General features: G+C 43.4%; 1 protein-coding gene across 5 annotated transcripts in view; it reads right to left on the reverse strand.

Annotated features, from left to right (window-relative positions):
- Nucleotides 1–25,197, reverse strand: part of LOC111864017 (formin-binding protein 1-like) — a 168,628-nt gene that overhangs the window by 121,456 nt on the left and 21,975 nt on the right. The window contains exon 1 of one of the 5 annotated variants that reach the window (XM_033751296.1): nt 2,651–2,699. The exons of the other annotated variants lie outside the window; for them this stretch is intronic. The gene's annotated coding sequence lies outside the window, so the exon portion shown is untranslated. Of the gene's footprint in view, nt 1–2,650; nt 2,700–25,197 lie in introns of those variants that run through there. 5 annotated transcript variants of the gene reach the window in all.

Raw genomic sequence — 25,197 nt, forward strand, 5'->3', positions numbered from 1 at the left:
CTTTGGGTCCGTAGGCAGGAACTCTGACCACTAGACCATAGAGGCGGTCCCTCTACATGAAAACCTAAACATATTTCTGCTCAGCAAGTAGTTAATAACTGAAGTTCAGTTAGGATATCAAGTAATATGCAACACTGTATAAAACCAATCGATTATCATAAAAAAATTAATTCACAAAGAGAGCGGGCAAAAGTGGAGTTACAAGGCTAACGCGTTTTTCACTTCATTGCGGAAAGAAGTGCCTTTCACGATTTAAGGAAGTTCATGGGAGGACACGAAGGTTACATACAACGGTAAGAAGCAGCCAAATTACAGACAGTAATATGAACTGTAGATCACAAAGTTGTGCGAAATTACTGCGATCTATGCGAAAGTCCGTGGTTAGCAAGCACGAACTACTCCAAGGTATTCAAATATCCAGCCGCAATATTCATTCAATGAAAAAGCACTAAAGCGAGTCAAAAGCTTCCGCAAAAATTCCATTCGTTTCCCTTACAGTTAACACTGAACGTGCTAGAAGAGTACTTTTCCTTTCTATTCCAGTCTACGTCAGCCAAACGACACTTTTCTGGGAGTCAGTCTTTTGGATGTACCAACATCCTACACCAAAGGCAACTCGACCACTTCCTACGCTCATGCCATTTCACGCCTCTTCTTCCAACGAAAACAGATAAGCTAAACACGTTCAAACAACCATTTTATAGTTAAGAAATATAATCTTTCCTTGTCTAGTTAATGATATTTGCCAGCGGATGACAACGTATGCAATATTAGAACACTTTCTTTTGGCATATAAGTGCCCTACAACCACTGTCTGATTACTGTACTTGGTAGGCCGGAATTTCTCAAACCTGCGTGAGACATTAACCAGGTCAACGCAGAGTCTGCAAAGCGGATCCGTCGCTGTTCTTTCAAATGATATGATGTACAACTTTCATATTGCTTCCTACGCGTCAAGAAGGAAATGCCCACCGTTTGGCACCGGCTGATCCCGTCCATGTCTGCTCCAATCCTGGTCACTCCGCACATTCTTCTGGCTTGAAACAGCCGTGTTTCTCAAACCCAAGTCTACAGTTCTGCGGCTTAATTTATACAAGTGCGCAAATTCTAGTTAGGGCTGGCAGTATTAATGCAAACTGTTTATTCCTGTAATGTTTCTCGTGATATATTCCCGGCAGTGAAAAAATTTTCTCTTCTCCACAGCGTCTGGGGTTTCCCGCGGGTAAAGCGGCCGGAGCGTTAAGCTGACCACCCAACTCCAAATAATACCGAGGTCAAGAATATGTGAATCTATACATCCAATGTCCCATACGTCTCGATGGCGTAGTGCTTAACTAGTTACGCACACAGACAACTTTACCTTCACACAAATTGTAGTTAGGACTGGTAATATTACTACAGATTATTTATTCCTGTAGCTGACCCAATCCTTCTAGCCGCACTAGGCCCTGGGGTTCACTCAGCCTCTAACAGAAATGAGTACCAGGAATTAATTAAATAATTTTCCTGGGGAGTAAAGCGCGGCCGGCGCGTAAGGCTGACAACCTTACCGCCATCTTTGAGCCGATTGTCTAGATAATGTGGGACCCTCAACGTCTCACAACCCTATGGGCCTTCACGGCCTGGTACAGGGATATCTTTACTTTTTTTAATGTCTCCTGTCGCATGATGTTCTCCACCTAACTTTGTAATGGGACGGTGTTCAGCTTCCATCACTGACAACAGAATTCATTCAAATCTGTTCCTCTGTACTGATAAGCTCCTCTTTGCTTAATGAATTTGTCACTAAATTAAAGCCCGTCTAAATTATCTACCAGGGTAGATTTACGTCCCACCTCCAACAGGCAACCTTATGCAAGAAAATGTCTTCGTTCAATGATATCTCCGGTATGGTGGTTCTAGCCGTTAATCTCGGTTGTCTAGACCGGAGCCGCTACTTTTCCATCCAAGTAGCTCCTCAATTATCTTCACGAGGCCGAGTGGAGCCCGTTCCAGACCCACTATTTCACAGAAAATCTGGCAGTGCCAAGAATCGAAACCGGGACCTATGGATCTGTAACTACGAATTCTGACCGCTAGACCACAGAGACGGTCATGCTTCGGACACATTATTCCAAATACCCACCGAACACAATGGCCTCGAGGTCTAAGGCATGAACTGTCTTCGACCGCTCGATACTGGGTTCGAATCCCACTCAAGGCAAGGATGTCTGTATTGTGTGCGTTTTTTCTGTGTTTGTGGTGTCCTGTGTGTGGGTAAAGACTTTGCGACGGGCTGGTCCCCCGTCCAAGAAAACCTACCGAGTACGTAGGCTGTACAGCCATAACAATAATAATAAATTCCGTCCACCCTTCCAGAGCAGGTAGAAGCTCTTGTGACACTCATCCGCTCATACTACTTGCCTTCCTGAAGCAGGCGAAAGTTATTTTAGGAACAGATTAGTCTTCTTGTCCGGGGTTAGAAGGGGCAATCAGAGAACATTTACAAATGTTCCTGGGAGCGATATTTCGGAAAGACGTGTGATACTTGCATGTGTTTACAATGTATGACACACCATGGCCACAATGATAAAATAAATTTACGACCTACAGAAAATACATAAATGAAAAAGAAATAGTACGTAACAGGAGAAAGAAGTTTTGGTCATACCTGTATGCCACCAAGTTCCTCTTAGCAGAAAATCCGCATTATATCCGCCAACCAAACCCTAATGGCAGGAACACACACAGCGACATCGTACGACGCACGCACGGTTCATGTCGCATCAAGTAGTAGAATATAGTGTAGTCTTAGCTTTCATACGTGACGACATGAGGCATCGTACGACAGTCGGAGAGCAAAGAAATGTATCTGGTCGCTCTGGTGTGAAAAGGAGGTCATACGGCAAAAAAATCGTACGACATTTTCCCGTACGACCGATGTCGCTGTGTGTTCCTAGCCTAACAGTACAAAGAACGCGAAAATTACTAATTTTACACAACCACTGACCTTTTCCGTTTCATACGGTGTATACTGAACTCCGATACTGCTGTAGAACTTGAGGGTCTCGCGGTGGTTACATACGTATTTTATGACATAAGAGAGTAGCCGGCGCTTACCGATACTACACAAAGGCATTTATGTCTCAACTTCCCGAATCCTACAATGTCTTCTGTTGCGATATATACGTGAAATTACATTTTCTTTGTAAAAACATTTCTGATTAGTATGTTCAATTTTTAGTGTATTATTTTTTTGTGAAACAAGGGAGTATAAGGGCCCTAGAAAAATTCACCCCGTTTTATCGGTGAGTGCCGCTGCTCTACAGGGCATTGTTCATGGTACACAGTTCACTTCAGCTTCACTGTTTGTGGATTCAAAGACCATATTTGTGTAACACGTGGTTTATATATTTCAACAAAGATAATCTTTTATAAACATCAGGGAAACTATGAGTTTCCATCATGGAAGATGCCATTCAGTTGACTTTAAGGCCACGCTGATGGTAGTAACTGGTTCCCCATTTACAAGTTCATAAACCAGGTGCCAAGTAGCGGTTGCAGTACTATGGTTACTTACAACAAATAAGAAGTCAAGCGCAAGGCAGGTTCACTGACACCACTGTCAGAAAACGCAAATCAACAAATCCACCTGTCACCTCCATACGCAAAGCAAACAACTCTGTTAAGTAGGCCTGAACGGCAAAGCGTCATTTAGGAAAGCTAGATAAGGCCGGTCATGATGTCACGGCCTTAAAAGTTGCGAGACTTCGATCTCTGTTCGAGAGGTCGAATTCCGCACACAACATAAATCTTTATTACGTATTTCAAATGTGCCAGTTCAGGAAATAAAAGCACGACTGGCAGGTTGTGTCTGTCCGACTGTCTACGTGTTCATTTCTGGGTTAATAGAAGAGTTTAGATTACATTTTATATGGAAGGGGGGAGGGGAATTGTGGTGACACTTTATCTAGCATACATTTAACGAGATAAAGGAAACATAACTCACGTCCCCGATTACATGCGGCGTGATATGGGGCTCATTTTATGTCACCTTTGTGTAAGAAAGATCTGTACCTGCAACGAATCAACACAGAATTCAATGTAGGACTCAAAATCGTATACGACTAACGTGTTCCCTCAGAAGCCGATTGTCGCTTATCTAGTTTCCTAGCAGCGTTTAGAAAATGTGTGTTGGCCTTGTCCAAATTTTTCTTTGCTTCCATTTCTCGCCACTGTGGCCACTCTGCAGTCGCCCAGCACTAATGTTCGTAGGGCAGGTTCGGGACAAGCCAATATCAAGGCTATAAAGTAGGCACAACGGGTTGCAGCAATCTGAAGTTAAGACTACCTGGGGTGCACGGTAACGCACGGAATCTGACGAATCTAAATACTGCATAACAAAACAGCTGCAGATAGAAGAAGAAGAAGAAGAAGAAGAAGAAGGGGATCGCATCATTATGACATAACGAGAAGATACCGTTACTCTCGTACCAATTCAAGAAAGTATTCATTACAGCAACCACTATAGCATCTGACGTTCTCACAGTGCTGGTTTTAAAAAACTTTAATCTTCCGGGATATAACGCCGTGTAGCCTGATTAAAAGTCAACCAACATTTCGAAGGAACACGTCGCCTCCATCTTAAGGGCACAAGAATGAGCCACACAAAGAACCAACATGAAGTATGACCATGCCGCGTTATTTCTCAGAAGACGAAAGCCCGTACAGCAACCCTTGTTTTACTTTAAAAAGTATGAGTATTTGTTTTGGGGGCACGCGGTAGCGTAGTTGGTTGAGGCACTATACTACAAGCCGGACGGTCGCGGGTTCAAGTCCCAATGAGGTCATTGGATTTTTTTTTCAACTGACCTTAATCCTTCCAGCCGCACTATGGCCCTGGAGTTGACTCAGCCTCTAACAGAAATGAGTACCAGGAATATTCTTGGGGGTAAAGGGCGGCCGGCGCGTAGGGCTGACAGCCTTGCGGCCATCTATGAGACGATTGTCTAGAAAATGTGGGAACCTCAACATCTCACAACCCTATGGGCCTCCACGGCATGTTACAGGGATAGCTTTACTTTACTTACTTTTATGAGTGTTTGTTATATGTTAACACAGGCATATCTGAACTAACGTGTGATGGATATGGGTTATGAAACCCACATACATGTTAGGCATTTTCCATCGTATCGTTCTTTAATAAAAACATTTCAGAAACTGGCTCTACTTCCATCATCAGGGAAAGTATCAAACCTATTCTCGGACCGGGCATAGATATTAGCTCGATCTAACGCGCCAGAGTACATAAAAGGTAAAATGGAGGTTAAGTTGTCCCTGTGCTTAACTAATTAAGCACTACGCCATGAAGGCGTATGGGGGAGTGGATATATAGACAGACGTTTACTTGACCTCGGCACTAGTTGGCGGTGAGTGCCATCTTCACGCCCCGGCCGCTTTAACCCCGGGGAAAGAGCCCCCTGTACCCACTGGATAGAAAGCTGGGTGGGCCCCAGAGCCGGTCTGGGCGACGTGGGAAAAACAATTTCTTGATTCTTCTGGGACTCCAACTCCAACCCTTCGGTCGTCCAGCAAGTAGCCTGTCGCCATACCGACTGAGCTATGCCGGCTCCTAAACACTTTTTCATGCTGACGGCAGCACAGTCAGCTTCCTAATCGTTATTTTAATCTACAAAGAGACAAAAGCTACGTCCAACATGTGTGTCCATTTACTGTTTAAATAGGACACTCAGATGCAGCTTAGCAGACCTGAATTCGAGACAGGCAGCTGGAATCTTGGTCGGAACTATGTTTTATTGCTAGTGGGGTGGGACTAAGTCCCTTGTACTGCGACCACTTCTGGCCTATTGTACCAGCCCCAGTTGATAGGTGAGGGTGATTATGGAGCAATTGGTGGAATGAAGGTTGGCAGGGGAAACCGAAGTACTCGGAGAAAACCTGCCCCAGCGCCACTTTGTCCGCCATAAATCCCACTTGACCAGACCCTGGATGGAACCCGGGCCGCCGCGATGGGAAACCAGCGACTAACCGCTTGAGCTATGGCGCGGCCTGACCGGAACTAAGTAGAGGTCTTCGTGACTATCTCTATCGTCTCTTTGGAGCTGTCTGAGGAGCATAATATAGGTCACCACATCGTCACAACTCAGCATTCGTAAATTTCTACCACAGGGCCAATTTCTCAACGCCACAGTTCTAAGGTTGGTACGATAACAGCTAAGTACCAAATGAAGAGAAAGGGACGTGACAGGAGGATAACCCAGCTCGCATCAGGGCCGTGAAATAAATAATGGAAAAAGTAACAAGGCCGTGAAATAAACTATAAAAAAGCTAACCACTTTCCGCGAGTGCCTCAAACACAATTTTAAATCCTACCAGTTCTACTACGGTTATGTCCAAATCTGTGAGCACTCCTCGATACGATTCGTCTGCTTTATACGCATAATGATTTATGATTCATGGTTTTCGACATAAAGCTTCTGTGAACACCTAACACAAAAAAATACGAGAAACTTAAGGCGTTAGGACAATTATGAACAGTCAGATATATAGGATTTGAGGTTCTTACAGCAGTATTAATGAAAATTGTCATCTTCTGAGACATAACTCGTGTAGTCTGTATATAAGCCGACGTTTCCGAGGGACGTATCACCTCTATCTCATTCTGCCTAGCCACCTGTTCTCGCTGGTTTCTTGGTCGGCTGATTTTCGACCTTGAAGATGGAGGTGATATGTTCCCCCGAAGCATCGGTTCATATACGGACTACACGGCGCTATATCCCAGAAGATGGCAATTTTCATAGTTAGATATTTTTGTTTAAGCAAATTTACCCAAAAGCCGTAATTTAGTGGTTAGCGCTACGCGGATTCGCGGGATTAAAATTTGAACCCTCGACCTCCAGAGAGCAGATATCGTTACAGAGTGTCCCTGTGATTCTCCTTATTCCTTGCAGGTAAATGCCGACGTAGTACCCCCTTCGTTCCCAAATCCTTCCCCATCAATCACTCACAATCCTTCTCCCATCGGACCCTATGTAAACTTCAGAGCTGAGATATTGTCGTTACAGAAAAGAATTAAAAAAAACAGCTTAAGTATAATGTGGGCACGCGGCAGGGTAGCTGGTTGAGGCACTATGCTACAACTCGGAAGGTCGTGGGTTCGAGTCCCGATGAGGTGGATTTTTTCAATTCACCTAATCCTTCCAGCCGCACTATGTACCTGTGGTCGACTCAGCCTCTAACAGAAACGAGTACCAGGAATCTTCCTGGGGGGTAAAGGACGGCAGGCGCGTTGACAAACTTACCGCCATCTGTGAGCCGACTGTCTAGAGAAAATGTGGGAGCCTCGACGCCTCACAATCCTATTGGCCTTTATGGCCTGTTACAGGGATAGCTTTATCTTACCTTACCTTTACCTTAAGTATGATGCACTCATAAGAACTCTGAAAACATATTCAATAATATATAACGCTATTTTCTGACGTGGCCTAAATTTCTTCACCGAAATAGCCTCAGAATTTGAAAAGAAACACGTACAGTGATAATGGTAATGTGATGGAACATTGTTAAGATAACGTCAAACTGTTACTGTTATGTTTCAGTTATTCAATGTCAGTCCTGTTACAGTCTTGCTGGAGCTCTAGCTTGCAAGAAAAGGCATCCAGCACGCAGTTTGGCACAAGAACCGGCCGTACTGAAGCTTTCTTTGTATTCTCAATCTCACCTGTGAATGGCGACACCCTTGCTGTAACACATAAAACCAAGAAATCTAGGATTCGGTCGGGATATCTGTCGGAGGTGCGTCATTATACCGCGACTTTTGTGGAGACAAAAGTTATGCGATCTTCCTCACACACTCCTGAAACTCTTTAGGTATTGGGAAAGCCACACAACCAAATCTAACATTCATCGGCAAAAAAGGAAAGAGCGGTAACTCTTTGCTATCTCTAAGTTATCCCTGTAACAGGCCGTGGAGACCCACATGGTTGTGAGACGTAGAGGCTCCCACATTTTCTCTAGACAGTCGGCTCACAGATGGCGGTAAAGTTGTGAGCCTCACGGCCGCGCTTTATCCCCCGGGAAGATTCCTCGTACACATTTCTGTTAGAGGCCGAGTCGAACCCAGGGCCATAGTGCGGCTGGAAGGCTTAGACAAATTGAAAAATTTACCTCATCGGGACTCGAATCCGTGACCTTCCGGCTTGAAGTATAGTGCCTCAACCAACTACGCTACCGCGTGCCTCCCTATGTCAAGAAAACGATCATTATGTGGACTGAATAAGTCCAAAGAGGTCTTATACTGGCGGCAATAAATTCTGTACTGCAATCTAACTTCGTGTTCTTACCACCTGCCATATTTGTGCAACTTCGACGATATATTCACACTCCGACGTCTTCGTCTCTGACGATGGCCAGTAAGGTCGAAACACGTAGTGTGTACAATGAGAAGACACGAAGATGTTAAGTGTGAATACAGATATATCGACGAAGCTGCACAAGGACGGCAAGGAGTGAGAAGACGAAGTTAGGAGAGAAAGTGCGCCAGAATGCTGGCGTATAATATTCTGTACCTAACACTCTCTCTATCTTTACAGCCCTCTGGACCTTCCCGCTTTTCCAGTTTCTTAATCCTATACACGGTCGGTAGGATTCCTTGGACGGGAGATCAGCTCGTCGCAAGGCCGCTACCTAGACACAGAACACAAACACAGCATGAAAGCACATAAACATCCATGCCTCTAATGGAATTCGAACTCATGATCCAAGTGTTCAAGCGGGCGAAGACGATTCATGCATTAGACCGCACGGCCACTGTCATCTGTACTGTAACTTACTTACTTACTTATGGAGCTGAGCCTTTCTTGAGAAGCCAAATCTGCATCTACTCAAGAATTTCCCAGCATCTTATACAACCCGAAACTTCATTATCGTGTCCACAAGAGCTCTCCACTCGTGAGCCAGATCAATCCAATCCATACCATCCCATCCTATCTATCTAAGATCCATTTTAATACTGTCCACCCACTTACGCCTTCGTCCCTCAGTGGTCTGGCTTTACCACCAATACCCTATATGCATTCCTCGTCTCCCCCATTCGTGCTACATGCCCTGCCCACCTCATCTTCGACTTGATCATTCTAATTATACTTGGAGGAGACTACAAGTTATGAAGCTCCTCATTACGCAGTTTTCTCCAACCTCCTGTCACTTCATCCCTCTTTGGTCCAAATATTCTCCTCAACACCCTGTTCTCAAACAACCTCAGTCTACGTTCCTCCCTTAATGTCAGAGACGAAATAATTTATTCCTTAAATATGAAATATTTTCAGGTTCGTATGAAGGCAGATGTCGCTCTCGCATGTTCTACTGTAACAATGATGAAAGGGGAGAGACGAAAGATTATCTAAATATGGCTATTCCGTAACTGGAATAACTACAATGCACTTCTATTCTCCAGACTATACGTAAGATGGGTGCATGACACCAACTTAGTTATTCAAGTAAAATGGTACATCCATATCGTGTATGTAATAAAATGCGATGTTTAACGTTATATAACTTTTTTATTTTGCAGCTACTCTTTAAGTAGGGCTTGATGTCGGCGTGTTTCTGTGCAGTCTTAGTGCGTGCATTGCAACCAGGACAGGCTCGCTCTCATGAACATGATGCACTGAGATATTTTTTGTCACATGTATACACTCTTATACACGAACAACTGGATCGTGAATTTTTTTCACAGCTCGCGTGCCAAACTTGAAAGAAAAAAGCCGAAAGAATTTTTTGTACGGTGATAAATGCAACAGATCTGAACCGCCAAGAAATGCTACTGAACTCAAGAAACGTCACTCCCAGTATGAAAGACAGCTATCCAACTTTTGTAATATTAACCTTTATGATCCGGGAACGCGGAGATATTTGCCCGATAAAGCATGGGTGGCAACCATATTTTAATTAGGAGGTATCAGTTTTCAATTACGGAAAAGATGATTTTAAACGGCCCGCTTCTACATGTCTGGCGGCCACATTTTGTGCTCAGGGAAATGGCACTGTAACGGATTTGCTCAAAGCGTTTGTAGGCAACGGCTCGGTAAACACGTTCCAACATGCAACAATAGAAGATGTGTCTCAGTGGACGAATGTTATAGCTCGTTGCTAGACAACAGTCAGTCAAGATGGCAGCTGCAGTTAGGCACATGAAAGCATATCTACACATTACATAAGAAATATATTTATATACTGCCGAATTTCAATCTTTTGGGTTGTAGCGTCGTGTAGATCGCAGAAAGTCCGACGTTTCAGAGGAACATATGGCTCCACCTGAGTGACACAAGCGAGAAACCAGTAGATCTACGGACCAAGCGGCCTGCCACCTTAGCATACACACAGCTATAAATTTTAGAAAAATGTTCCTGAAAATCCAAGGAGCCACGATAAACGTATTTAAGCCCGGGATTAATTCCGTTTTATTCAGTAACAGCAAGAAGAAAAAACATTCTTGTAAAAGAGGTTAGCGACCTTCATCGTGGGTACAGAAATATTCCCGTCATCTTATCCGGCTTCCTGTAATGGGTTTCCGGACGCGTGCTGGGGATCCGGGATGTGTGGGAGGATAAAGATCTTGAAAAGGAAGTAATCTCGGTCCATATGAGTAATGAAGTCAATCATGTGCGGCAGCCTCGCTCTCCGCAACCTTGGCTGAAAAATTCGCTGCGCTTCTCCCGGTAAAGACATCAACTGACAACCATGAAAACTGCTGAGGGGACAGTTGGGTCCAGTTCACAGGTAGTGGATATTTTTGTAACGGAAATAACACTGGCCTAGGCCTCAACCAGTACGTCGTCTACCGTTACTTTGAATTCTATCAATCCTCAAACCGCAAGGTCTGGCAGTGCGCGGTTCAGCAGCACAAGAGAGGAATGCAGAGGTATGNATCCCACTTGACCAGACCCGGGACTGAACCCGGCCCGCCGCGGTAGGAAGCCAGCGACTAACCGCTTGAGCTATGGCGCTGCCTTAATATTACACATACTACGTAGACCTAAACACTCTCGTTTTGCAAAGATCGTTTATCACATGAACTGTAATTAAATAATAGTTATTTCATCTTTTCCCATCGTGAAGAACTGAAAAAGTTGTTCTGCAGAACATCCAAAACGCCCGGAACCAAAGGGAATACACTTTATTTTATTTCTACTTTGATACTCGAGCACGTTCACGTGTCCTGACTTGCCTCAAAGCAGTCATGCTGGGAAGAAAAACGCGTAACTCTGAATCATTATTAGCATATCTTCAATTAATGCTGAAGATTAGCTACGCTATTAATCCACCCTGTGAACATCTGTAGCGTGACGTATCCCACGAAATCAAAGTCATCGGCTTCTCAGGACTACCACTCACTTTCACTACGACGATTTCGCGCGTTTGTTCCAAGGTGCCAGACCGATCCGAGTTTGATATGTCTTCCATAAAGCCAACTGTTATTTATTTCTGTCAGCACAAATTCTGTATATACCTGCTATATGTTTCGCCCATCCCTTATCTTCCTTACCCTGCCCAAGGAGTGAGCAGCGCAGCCAACAGTAAATGTGCATACCTGTTGAGGGCCCAAAGGGATAAACAGTAACAGATAAATAACGTACAGAAATTGTACTGACGGAAATAAATATAACTGACAGAGTTCCTGCCTACAGATCCAGAGGTCCCCGGTTCGGTTCCCGGCGCTACCAGATTTTATAAGAAGTAGTGGGTCTGAAACGGTGTCCACTCAGCCTCGTGAGGATAACTGAGGAGCTGTTTCAATGGAAAAGTAGCGGCTCCGGGCTAGAAAACCGAGATTAACGGCCGCGGGGATTCGTTACGCTGACCACGCGACACCCTCTATCTGCTGCAAAAGATTGCACTAACTTCGCCAACAAGCTGCGGTTGCTCGGTCGGTATAGTTCGCTTGCGGACTAAAGGCCGCGGAGTTTTTAATACAACACATGATGCTACACAGAACTGTTTATTAAAATTTCTCAAATAGTTCTGTAATGGCACTAGAATCCTTACTGAATGACTTTTGTTAAATTCATGCGCTACTATTCTCTAAGTCAAGTCACCAAGCACATACACGAAAGTAAGATCAATACTTATTTTAAAACTAAACGCATCATTTATGAATATTCCAAAACAAAAAAATAGAAACTCGGTTTGTTCAAGACTGTGTGAGAGAGTGATTTGTAAAGTGTAGAGTTCAATACATCCGATTACCAATCCAAACCCCTCTACAATCACTCCACAGCGTGACAATATTAATCACAATTCTGCAGACTTGTACTTAAAACGTATGTGATTCATGTCATTAAAAATGTAACATCGAATGCATTATATTGTTTTTTTTTGTATAACACGAAACAATGACCACAAAACTCCTTAATTTTCTAATTTACAAAAGAATTTCCTTACCAGATAAATGTAAATGTAAGAGAGGATTCACAGCTATTCATGTGTCAAGACCGGCTTAATTTTAACGCAAAACAAAATGAACCAGAGAGGTAATAACTGATATTGTAAATTATAAACTGAGTAAATACAGTTGCTGTTTATGCTTTTCATCCTTGCTCTTTTTTTTTTCGATCAACAACCACCTTGCGCGTGTCCTTAACTAACATTGTTACATGTGAACGTACGAGTATGGAGGAGAACTCATGAAGACGCAGGCAAAATAAAGCCTGATCTTTTATGTTACTTCGTGTGGGGACAAAACACATCCAGCTCAGCAGAAACCTATCACGTAAATGATTCAATCTAGTCACACTGACGTTACTTCCATATTATTTTATCAGCCTGCATTTCATAAATCTAGCTACAACTTTAATTTCCTACAGCGGAATCATAGTACGTAAGATTTGAGGTTTTCAAGGCGGTGATTATGAAGAAAGCAGTTTTTTTGGGATGTGGCACCATGTAGATATTGTGTTAACCGACGTTTCGGAGGAACGTATCCCTTCCATCTTCAGGAAAGAAAAAAGAAAATCCGCAAGCGAAGAACTATCGTGAGCAGGTACTAACAGACTAATGTCGAGAATAGTCTGTTAGTACCTGGCTCACGCTGGTTCTTCGCTTGCGAATTTTCGTAACAGTCGTTTCAATACACGTATTCATGAATCGTTATGCTCAGATACATAATCTTATGAGTGCAAGAGAATGACAGTGAATCTTTTACACAGCCTATTCCTATATCTTTTTATTGCTAGTGGGGTGGGACTAAGTCCCTTGCACTGCGGCCACTTCTGGCCTATTGTATCAGCCCCAGATAGGTTAGGGTGATTGTGGAGCAATTGGTGGAATGAAGATAGTCCCTTTACTTACTATGCGCACAGATTATGGGGCGTTGAAATGTAGGATTTTGTACAATGAATTAGAAGGGACGTGTAAGGAGGCAACAGTCATCTATTCAAGGTACAAAGCAAGCGTCAGACCAATGATTCATAGTCCTTCACAAGCCAACAGTCGATCAGTTAGTCAAGAAACTGCCCCCTTCTTCATAGATCATGATGGTTCCCTCACCCTCCTAGGCCCTGCCTCTTGCTCCTTTCATCAGCGCAAGACTCTTCCCCAGATATCATACATACCTGTCTCCATTTCAATTTCATAGGTTGCGAATGGCACTTTTCGGGCACAACCCGAGGTACAACGGAAACGGTACCCACTAGTCCCCTTGCAGGCAATGGACAATCTTCCACTGGCTCCCTCACAGTTCCTTTCAGGTTTGGGCCAGCATACATATTCCTCACAGACAATGGTCACTTTTCCACTGCCTCTCTCTCAGTTCATGTCAGGACTCGACGGCTTACATAGCCCCCACACACAATGGCCATTCTTTCAGTCTCTCTCTCTCTCTCGCGGTTCCTATCAGGCTTGGACCGGACTATATATGGCCGATCTTCCATGCCCGGTTCGCTTAGCTTGCCGCCTGCTACTGCTCGTTTCTTGCTTGGTTTACTGTTCGGCCCTGAAGACCAAATACAATTCCTCCGATATGTAGTGCTCTCCCCAACAACCACTATGTGGCAACCTTGAAGACCGCACTCATTTATTAATGAATGCTCGTTAGCATCGATCTCTTCACTTATGGTGACAAAACGACCTATCGAAAGAAATCGTTCTATCACTCCTGGCGCGTTAAATTAACAATTACAACGAAATCGATGTTGCAGGCAGGACCTTCTGGAATTCATTCTGGTGAGGCGTGCACAGCATCCCTGCTTCTTACTCTGAAGGCTCAGGGTTTCATTCTAGGCTTTCATAACCGAGAATTTCACGTATTTCTTCGGTCTCCCACGGCAAATGCTGAGCCAGTACTTATAAAATTCCAAGGTCGGTTCCTTCACGCATCTCCCACTTATCCACTACCATCCTACCATTCAAAGATGATAAGTCGTCATTTTCTCCAACTTCTTGGGTTGCTTATTACGAAAGATAAGGGAAGAAGAGGAAGAAAGAATGGAGAAAATGTTATTATTTGTATTTTTCATCAATTACTATCAAGATGATCAAATCAAAGATCACACAGCCGAACAGCGCGGGGCAGATGAGACATGCATAAACATTTTAGTCGGAAAACATAAAAATAGAAAACCACATGGGAGACACAGGCATAGATGACAGGATAACATTAAAGTGGATCTTAAAGAAAGGTGTTTACTGGATACACCTGGCTCACATCGCATTAGGTGGTGGTATTATATTTCAGCATCCTGTTGCACTGAAGTATAACTTATAACAATATTAATTTAACAACATTAATTCATACTTAATTCACTAAATGTCATTAAAATTATTAAAATATATGTACATTCAGTGTTTATGCTACATGTTTCTGGCGCACAGGGCCATCTTCAGGCAACACATCTTTTAAAGGAGTCCACTGCACTGTGCTCTTGGTCAAATTGTATTCACTGAGGTACGCCGTTGTTGTCGTTATTAATTATTTTAATTCTGATGTAGGACGATTTTATAGGGTGATTTTCTTCCTATCTTATATTGCGGCTGTTTTCGTGTCCCATTGGGTGTGCCGCTCGCTTAGTCGTATGTACAAGGAACGCAAAGCAGCACTAGATACACACAACTAAGCGAGTGGCACACCCAGTGGGACACGAAAACAGCCGCAATATAAGATAGGAAGAAAATCACCCTATAAAATCGTCCTACATCAGAATTAAAATAATTAATAACAACAACAATGTGCCTTAATGAATACTAATTGACGTTACAGACAGTGCAGCAGACTCCTTTAAAAGATGTGTTACCTGAAGATGGCCCTATGCGGCTGAAACGTGTAGCATAAACACCGAATATACATATATTTTAATGACATTTTAAACATTTAATGAATATTTAGTGAATTAATGTCGTTAAATTAATACTGTATTACAGACGGAAAACAAGACTATGAATTAAGCGGACGGTTCTACTGAAGAGCGTAATGCAACTTCAGGTCCCACAAAGGGAGTGAAATTTCCTGACCAGCTGACAGACCATGAACTTCTCGAGAACTATGATCCATGGACTTCATTACGTTTAATTGTTAACTGATCACTATGTGCCAGGATAGGAAAGTCGCCATAGTGACTGGCTACAAGTTGTATGAACGGGTAGGAGTTTGAGTCCCGGCATGGTCAAGAATTTTCTCTTCTCCACGTCGTTCAGACCGGTTATGGGGCCCACTCAGCGTCCTAGTCAATGGGTACCGGGGAGGGGGGGGGATCTTTCCCTGTGGGTTAAAGTGGCCGGGGCGTGAAGATGACCACTCACCTCCAACTAGTGCCGAAGCCAAGAGAGCGTGGACTCATACATCCACTCCCCCATACGCGTTTATGGTGCAGAGCTTAATTAGTTAAGCACAGGGACAGCTTTATCTTTTTACTTTTATGTTTTATATGCGTAGTTCCGATTTTCACACGTCTTTATTAACAAGTTACTAGCCCCTAATTGGGAACTTCGAGCCACCAGCACCACGACACATCTTCTGAACTAAAGAACGAAATTAAGACGCTAAGTTTTGTTTTCAGGTTCTTCAGGCCTGGAGAATATGCGTATATTCGTTGTCGAGCGTACAGAAATTGTGATGGCTGAACTTGTCCCCAAGCACAGTTAAATACGCCTGAACAGCATCGCATGGTCCTACACAACCTGCGCTTCGTTTCCATCGCGACGGCGGGCGGTCATTCAACCATGGAATGTGGTCGTGTAAAAAGAAGAACGTATATGCATGAATGTGTTACATCCACCTGGTTAACGATTAACGCAATCGGAAAGGGGCGAGAGGAGACGGAGGGAGCACTGTAAACGCTTGGCTCTTAATATTCTGACGTTAAACTTTATAACACGCTACCAACACAGACTCTATACACATTCAGTTCCAATCCTCAAAACTGAAATGTGATTTCATCGGGCCGCAAGCACGAAGAAGTTGAGAACCACGGGTCGCAAGCATGAAGAAGTTGAGAACCACGGGCCGCAAGCACGAAGAAGTTGAGAACCAGAGGCCGCAAGCATGAAGAAGTTGAGGACCGCGGATCGCAAGCACGAAGTTGAGAACCACGGGCCGCAAGCACGAAGAAGTTGAGAACCACGGGTCGCAAGAACGAAGTAGTTGAGAACCACCTATGTAAGAGACAATACCATTCGTGACTAACGTAAAGGGTAAAACTATCCCTGTACCAGGCCGTGAAAGCCCAAAGGGTTGTGAGACGTCGAGGTTCCCACAGTTTCTAGACAATCGGCTCACAGACGGCGGTATAGTTGTCAGTCTTACGCGCCGACCGCCCTTTACCCCCCCCCCAGGAAGATTCCTGGTACTCATTTCTGTTAGAGGCTGAGTCAACCTCAGGGCCATAGTGCAGATGGTGGGACTACGTAAATTGAAAAATCGAATGACTTCACCGAAAAATGAACCCGTGACCTTCCGGCTTGTAGCACAGTGCCTCAACCAACTACGCTACGCGTGCCCCCGTGACTAATGTAACCTAATTATATTAAACCTACATCCTCAGCATCGTTAAACAGGGACAGCGACATAGAAGTATGTTAACATCACGTTTCAGTGTCACGCACAGCCGGCCATGAATCACTGTGAACGAAACACAGTATTTTGACAGTAAACAGCAAATCCAATACTAATTCGTCAACTTCGTCGTACTTCCAAGCTCTCAATACCTGTGGCCTCCAAGATTGTGTCCGACAACATTTTTTTTCCCCGCCCGCGGGCACAGCCTAATCTCAGACACACGAAGACACACCAAAATTTTGCCTCGCGTAAAGAGGATAAGAATCTATACGTGACACATACCGCGCACATATTAAGTGCGCATCTAATTTCGACTTAAAATGTTTGACATATTCTTAATACGCTTATTTAACAAACTGAATTCTGTATCTTTAACAAACGGACAATTCCATGAGGTAAACACAATGGCAGTGGGGAATTATATGCACCGTTACGCCAAGTTCCTCACAATGGAAAGCAGGCACATACGAGAAACTGTCTACCACTTCGACGATGTATAACTCAAATTAACGCAGGGACGCCACGTTCGAACGCACGTGCTTGCCAGGTATGTTCTTCCAGAAACTACGTTAACATGTACATCTACTGTTCCAGATTATCAAATTATTTAACTACGCTTTGCCAGATGTAGAAATCATGAAGCGCTGACTGGGGACTAATTGGATGACTATGAATGCTGTCAAGAAATGTTTTTACATAATTTTAGACATTATCCAAGATCTCGTACGACGAAGCTTCGTCTCGTAATGTACTAAGTTTCAAGCCATCATGATACGGTCAGGATACACGTATACTGACAAAAGGCACTACTGTGGGGCGGCTATAACTAAAAACATGCGGCGAATTATCAGATCTTACGAGGCTCAATACGGAGGCCGAGGATATGTGGACCGTTCTTGAATGCACTTGCTTTGTACACGGCATTAATGCCCAGACACAGCATACACACGAACAATAAATACAAATTTACAATTCGCACGTCGCTGTATTATGATACCAATACGACGGAACAGGTTTCATCAAGAGGTAGAAACGCTATAGCCTTGTGTTCGGGAGGTGCCCGGTTCAAAACTTGGCCGGGGCACCGACTATCTTGAGGTTCTAGTGGGTTTCTTTAGTTACTCCAGGTAAATGTTGCGAAAGTGTCTCTGTTTCGAAGACTACTTCCGTAACTAAAAAAAAACTCCGTGGCCTGAGTCTGCAAGCGAACTATACCGACCGAGCGACCGCCGCCTGTTGGCGAAGCGAGTGCAAACTTTTGCGGATAGAGGGGTCGCGTGGTCAGCCCAACTAATCCTCAAGACGGTTAATTTCGGTTTTCTAGACCGAAGCTGCTATTTCCTTCAAATATTTCCTCAATTATACTCACGAGGCTGAGTGAAGCCCGTTCCAGACCCACTACTTCTAAGAAAATCTGGTAACGCCGGGAATGGAACTTAGGGCCTCTGATCACTAGACCATAGGAGCGGTCCAAGACAGAGGTAACCATATTTTAAAGCATTACCAAGTTTCGTCCCATTTTCAGAATTTTTTCTTCCTTTTTTTTTTCTGTTCTTGCGGCCATGAAGAAACTCGGTCTGTAAATGAAGTTACTTCCCATTGTCCTGTGTAAATGTGAGGCCTTAGCTTATTTAAGATTACGTCACTTGAGTCAATACTTTATGGAACCAAGCGACTATTTCGACGCCCCCACGTACAAAATCCTGCGCTTTACTCGAAGGAGGGGATAATCAAAAGGGGAAGCACATAGACCATTATAGGTCGCGGTGCAAGGGCTGAGAAGGCCCACCCCTTATATATACATACATTCATTCATTCATTCATACCCCCGCAATGCATGGTACTATCATATACTTCGAAACATCCACATTCAAATGCCTTTTATCGCTCTCCCCTTGCAAGTTCGTAAGGCCGTTACGTTGGTAATATCTGTACCAGGAGATAATAAAAAACACGAGGTTAGAACTGTCTCTAATGGCATTATGTTTTAACCCAATTTCTTTCAAATTCATCAGTTAGTTCAAACGGCACTAGAAGAGTCAGAACGACACACGAAGATGGCGATTTATCTTTTCATTCAAAATAAGGCACACGGGCTCACGGACACCCCCATATGGTGGGCCTCCTAAGGTATAGCGCTCATTCCTTAAGGTGCGTCCACATTACTCGTGCTCGTGTGACTCGCTATGCTCGCGAGTAATGTGGACGATATGACAAGTCACGAGACAAGCAAATTTTAAATTTAAAAACTATAGCCAATAAATTGAAATACGACTACAGCCTATACACACTATGAGTAAATATACGGATCCTCACGCGCCGAATCCTGGCGAGCAACTGAAGTAGTGTGGACGAAGATTTACGAGCACAAGTAAAAGCTAGACGAGTCTCCCGACGAGCACGAGTAATGTGGACAATATGACAAGTCACGAGACAAGCAAATTTTAAATTTAAAAACTATAGCCAATAAATTGAAATACGACTACAGCCTATACACACTATGAGTAAATATACGGATCCTCACGCGCCGAAGCCTGGCGAGCAACTGAAGTAGTGTGAACGAAGATTTACGAGCACAAGTAAAAGCCAGACGAGTCTCCCGACGAGCACGAGTAATGTGGACGCGCCTTTAGAGTCAGCCCGCTGATTCCACTGCAGAATATAACTGGCCGGCGATCATGGGCGTCAATACGAACAGCATGCCTACACTCTCCGAACAGCGGAGTAGAGATCCAATTCACTGTGTATTGACTGCTAAAGAAACTGCCACAACAGACACGTCTAATAACAACAAAGCTCTGGTGTTGTATGTTTACGAGAGACCGAATTTTGTCCTTCTGTCGAGCTCTTTTATTAGTTTAATGTATCAACGACATATACAAATGAACTTAAGATCAGCTTTTAGGCTGAAATATGCAAATATTCTGTGGTTTACTTCAGAAAATTCCATGACGAAATTATACTCTGGGCCTACACGCTATTTTTCTCTCAGATGAGGAATCTTGGGTGTGGAAGATAAAAAAACAGTTTTAAATTTCGTCATAAGCAACCTGCGATACCACAGTATGGACTCTGAATCTTAACACAAATTTTGCCTGTGGCACTCTTCTAAAGCCGGATACACACATGTGCATTCTGCTGTAACGTAACACAACTGGACTTCGACTTGCACACTGGTGTGTACTACCCCAGGATGAACAGGTGCACATTCGTGACCCACCAAATGTTCTTAGCCAGTGGTCGGAACATGTCTTTACATGTAGCTAGTCAGCTTTTGTGTTCATACACCATATGTTTGCCAAAGAATAAGAGACGAAGAGAAACACGCTGATGGCAAACGCAGTTGTGTAGAAGTAGAACTGTGTATAAGCGATGCAAGTTTTATTTTAGCGGTCTTGAAGTTCCAAGAAATTGGTGAAATATACAAACATTTTACTTGTATAGCACCAGCAGATTTTGAATTCCTGATTAATTTAATGAGTGCGAAAATTTCGAAAAGGATACCACACACAGAGCAGCTGCTGAGTTGAAGGGAGACTGGCTCTTACACTGCGGTATTTAGCTATGGGCCATTCGTACACCAGCGTGAAATACCTTTTCAAAATTTCGAAATATGCAATTGACCAGTTTAATCCAGAAGCCAATAGCCTTCGCTAATTCTTCCCATGCGTCGTATTTGGTGTGTTTGTTGTAATATACTCCGCCTATTACGGGAACACAGACGTGTCACTGTCAGCAAGCGCCGCACACAGACACAAACAAAACAAACCCCGTGGCTTTTAGTCCGCAAGCGAACTATACCGACCGAGAAACCGCCGCTTGTCGGCGAAGTTAATGCTAACTTTACTGGATAGAGGATGTCGCGTGGTCAGCGCAACATATTCCCACGGCCGTTAATCTCGGTTTTCTAGACCAAGGGTCTCCAAACTACGGCCCGCGATGTGATTTTATCCAGCCCGCGAACGAATTGTGCAGAAATGCGCCAATTGAACTAATTTTCCAATGAGTACTGGTAAAAAAAATACTTGTTCACAAATTTCAAATTCATTAATTAAGATTGTGTTTAAAATATATTGATATTTCGTATTATGTTAATATTAATATTATTCACAATTTTACTAATTCTGGACCGTATACTGCGCGGTATTTCTTCGTACTTGTTCGGCCTCGATCGGCAGTGTCACTTCGTGGCAATGTAGGTAGCGCGAGCAGTTCGTTACTAGCCGTCCTGTGCACAAGACTTCTTGTAGTAGTGCAGTGTAATTGTAACATATCATCACCACCGCCGGTGTCGTACTTATTACCATTTTTGTATTAAAGGCAACTTATGTCCAGTTTTGCTCTAACTGTTCCCAGAATTGGTAGTGAGGAATATTGATAAGGCTACCGGAACTTTAGTCCATTCTACGACGGCAGGCTTGTAAATTTATCTCTATTTTTGGGACGACATATCTGTGTGAACAAACTTTTTCCCAGATGAAGTACATCAAGTCGAAATACAGGGCAAATGTATCCGATGAACATTTAAGGTCGCTACTTGTGATTAGCGTTTCAAAATTTGAACCTCAATTTAATCAGATTTTAAGAATGCAAAAAGAGTTCCATCATTCACATTAATTGTTTTATTATAATTTGTGATGAAAATATGAGCATTTGCTGCTACTGTCTGCTGTCATTAATATACGATAATTTACTCTCTCGTACTTTGTATTTAGTTTATGAAATTCTGTGCTTTCAATAAAACTCATATACCTAGAGTTATTAATTTCTCATTTTATCCAGCCCGTTCAAAGTGCTGAATTACCTAATGTGGCCCGCGTTTCGAAAAGTTTGGAGACCCCTGTTCTAGACCAACAGTCATATCATTAGAAAGTTACTAGATTCTATTTACAACGCACTTCCGGTATTAATACGCATGTGAAAAATTCAAACATACTTACATTTGACTACGCTTCCGTAAGGTTGCCTATACAAGTTATGACGTACCCTTGTTCGTAGACTGGATGGGCTTTACTTGGGATGTGTCGGATCTCAGATCATAGGCTTAGCTTTGTACAGTTGTATGAATGTTAACGTGCTTTCGTTATCCACAATACGCAAATGTGGGAATATGTAAAATAGTGAAATGACCTAGACCCGACGAGGAACGGTTTTCAACTCGCGTACATACATACACACCTACTCTAATAGTGTAATACTCGTATAACATATTTTCCGGAAAACAGACAGCTGCGCGAATCGACCGCAAACCGGGCCGAACATGTGCGAATGATACAGTACACAAAAGTACACACTTGTTAAATTACGCTGTTACGTTACGGCAGAACGCGCAAGCGGGTATCCGCCTTAATATCAAAATCGATACTGTTATCCGAAAGTAAGATAGGCCTAAAATAAAAAAAGAACTTAAAAAAGGAAGTTGCTGTGAACATCACCTACAGTACTGTCACGTGCATGACTATAGACGTTTTGGATTAATGACTGCATTTACTAGAATCTCATACAATTCACGGCTACACTTCACGGATCACTATTACACACAGGTTAGTGTTCTCAGTCACGTTGCTTGGTAGCGGCTTCCAACGCCAGGCGTTGCCGTTCCTCTGGGTTCCAGAACTATCCCCGGCATCAGTTACAGAAAAAGTATCTTCAATTATTGCGTTGCTTGGTAGCGGCTTCCAACGCCAGGCGTTGCCGTTCCTCTGGGTTCCAGAACTATCCCCGGCATCAGTTACAGAAAAAGTATCTTCTGTACTGTCGCCTGTTTACGCAGCTGCTACTTGGCAATGGGTCTTCATGTCACAGTATGTTATCTGGGAATAATGGTGCTTATTTCCTTCATGCCAGCTAAGCATTCCGAGATTACCAGCTTGCAAATTCGTAACACACTGCAGCGATGTGCCGCGACTGCAAAGCAACAGTCACCATTCAAAATTCAATGAAGGCCTGACGCTCATATTCCTTGGCACTTGTCATATCGCAGTGAAAGGGGAGTCAGTGGTGGCATTCTATCACGTACAAATAATTATACTTACCTAGTAACAAACGAAACGTGACATAAAGCAAGCTCAAATGGAAAGAATGACAAATCACAGCTAGGGCTTGTAACGCTAAATTAAAACTATTCTACACTATGGAATATGTAACAGCAAACGAAGTGTAAAAGTTGTGCCAGTTCTACAGGAAATGACAATCGTATATTACACTTGGGATTAATCAGTTTTTGGACTCTGTCAGTCGTCTAGTATTCTGAAAGAAAGGAACGTTTCAGAAACTGAATTCTTCGGGTGAAAAGGTGGAAGGCACTTAGCTAGTCAGCTGAATCAGTTTCAAACGCGTTTCTCTTTCACAACAGGCCTACCAGACGATGATCAAAATGCAGTAACTCAGTAATCCAAGCTGTGAAAGTTACATCGGGATGGAAATCTAGGAGAGTTCATCGGTTATTACGCATAGTGCATTTCGAGTCCGGCCGAAGGGCTCTTCTTTTGTTGAATTTGAATCCTCAGGGCGGTGACTAGGAAAAGTATGACTTTCTGGGTTGTAACGTCGTATAGTTCCGTAGGACTCCACTGACATTTCGGAGTAACACACTGCCTCCATCTTTAGGGTAGAAGAATACGCCAAGTAAGAAGCAGACGACAAGTAAACCTGCTTCACGCTGGTCTCTTGCTTGGCTTCGGTAGCCCGCACACCGGCATGCGTCAAAACATGTAACAGTCAAGACATGATATCTGCGACATGACACAAGGAATGGAGCACAGTTGAAACGAATGAGATTATGAAAACCGCCGCACACCGGTCTGAATCATCATGCTGACGAATCAGAAATGAAGCAAGACTGCGTTTTTGTCTCACAGCTTGATGCTTGTGTTGACGCAGTTCGTGTGTGGCCGCCCTTGCTCTTCAACTCTGAACATTGAGGCGATACATTACTCCGAAACCTAGTTGGACTTTACCAAACAAGACGGCGTTACAATTCAGAGGATCGTGCTCTCCTGTCGTTCGTTTGTTTGGTCACAGCTACTAAAGCACGAATCGGGTATATATCTACAGCATTCGAGGTCTGACGATACTGTGGGTTATGTGACAGTGTAGTCTACGAGTAGGGTTCAACGTTAAGCACTATTCCACCCCATTTTTATCTGAGTATGACGTCAAAACTGAAGACAGAGGCAGCACGTTCCTCCGAAATGTTGGTACCTACTTACCAGACTACACCGCGTCATAACTCCGATCTCCGTGCTGATAAAACATCGGATGCAGTATCTAAAATTTGTACAGCTGTTCAGTACAAGAATGTAAGGCAAATATTGTAACTATTTTTTATTATAGGCCCCTAATTATGAGTGTAAAAAGAAACTTGAGATCCTAGTGAATAGGAACAACGTTCAAGTATGGTCCTGTGTAATAAAACTATCGGCATTAAAAGTCTGGGCTACTAAACAAAAAAAAATCATTCCACTTCAAACTATACATGTCCCTAGTGGCCACATTACGAATCCTAGCAAATGATTCTCTTAACAGCGCTACTGCAGGGTCAAACTTACTTACTTCCGTCAACGAATAATATAAGAAAAGGTAAGTAATGTTGTCCTAGTGCTTAACTGATTTAGCACTATGCCATGAAGGCGTATGGGAGAGTGGAGATACAGATCCACATTTTCTTGACCTCGGAACTAGTTGGAGGTGAGTGGTCAGCTTCACGCCCATGCCGCTTTGTCCCCGGGAAAGAGCCCGCAGTTCCCATTGGATAGGAGGTTGGGTGGACCACCAGAGCCGATATGGACGACGTGGAGAAGAAAACATTCCTGACCCTACAGGGACTCGGAACTCCGACCCCTCGGTCGTCCAGCCCGTAAAGTAAAAGTAAAGCTATCCCTGTACCAGGCCGTGAAGGCCCATAGGGTTGTGAGACGTTGAGGGTCCCACATTATCTAGACCAGTCGTGTCAAACATGCGGCCCCCATAGCCACAAAGTGCGGCCCCTCAACTTTTAGAGCTAACTGATATTAAAATCAATATGAAAATTTTTGTAGAAATATTTTTTGTAAAGACAATTTTCCAACAGACCAGAAGACAAGAAGTCTCACGCAGACATAAATTAGCAGGCTGCAGGAAATTCAATGTTTTCCTATTTCTAACATAAT

This window comes from Cryptotermes secundus, unplaced genomic scaffold, assembly GCF_002891405.2.
Source record: "Cryptotermes secundus unplaced genomic scaffold, Csec_1.0 scaffold303, whole genome shotgun sequence".
Classification (NCBI taxonomy): domain Eukaryota; kingdom Metazoa; phylum Arthropoda; class Insecta; order Blattodea; family Kalotermitidae; genus Cryptotermes; species Cryptotermes secundus.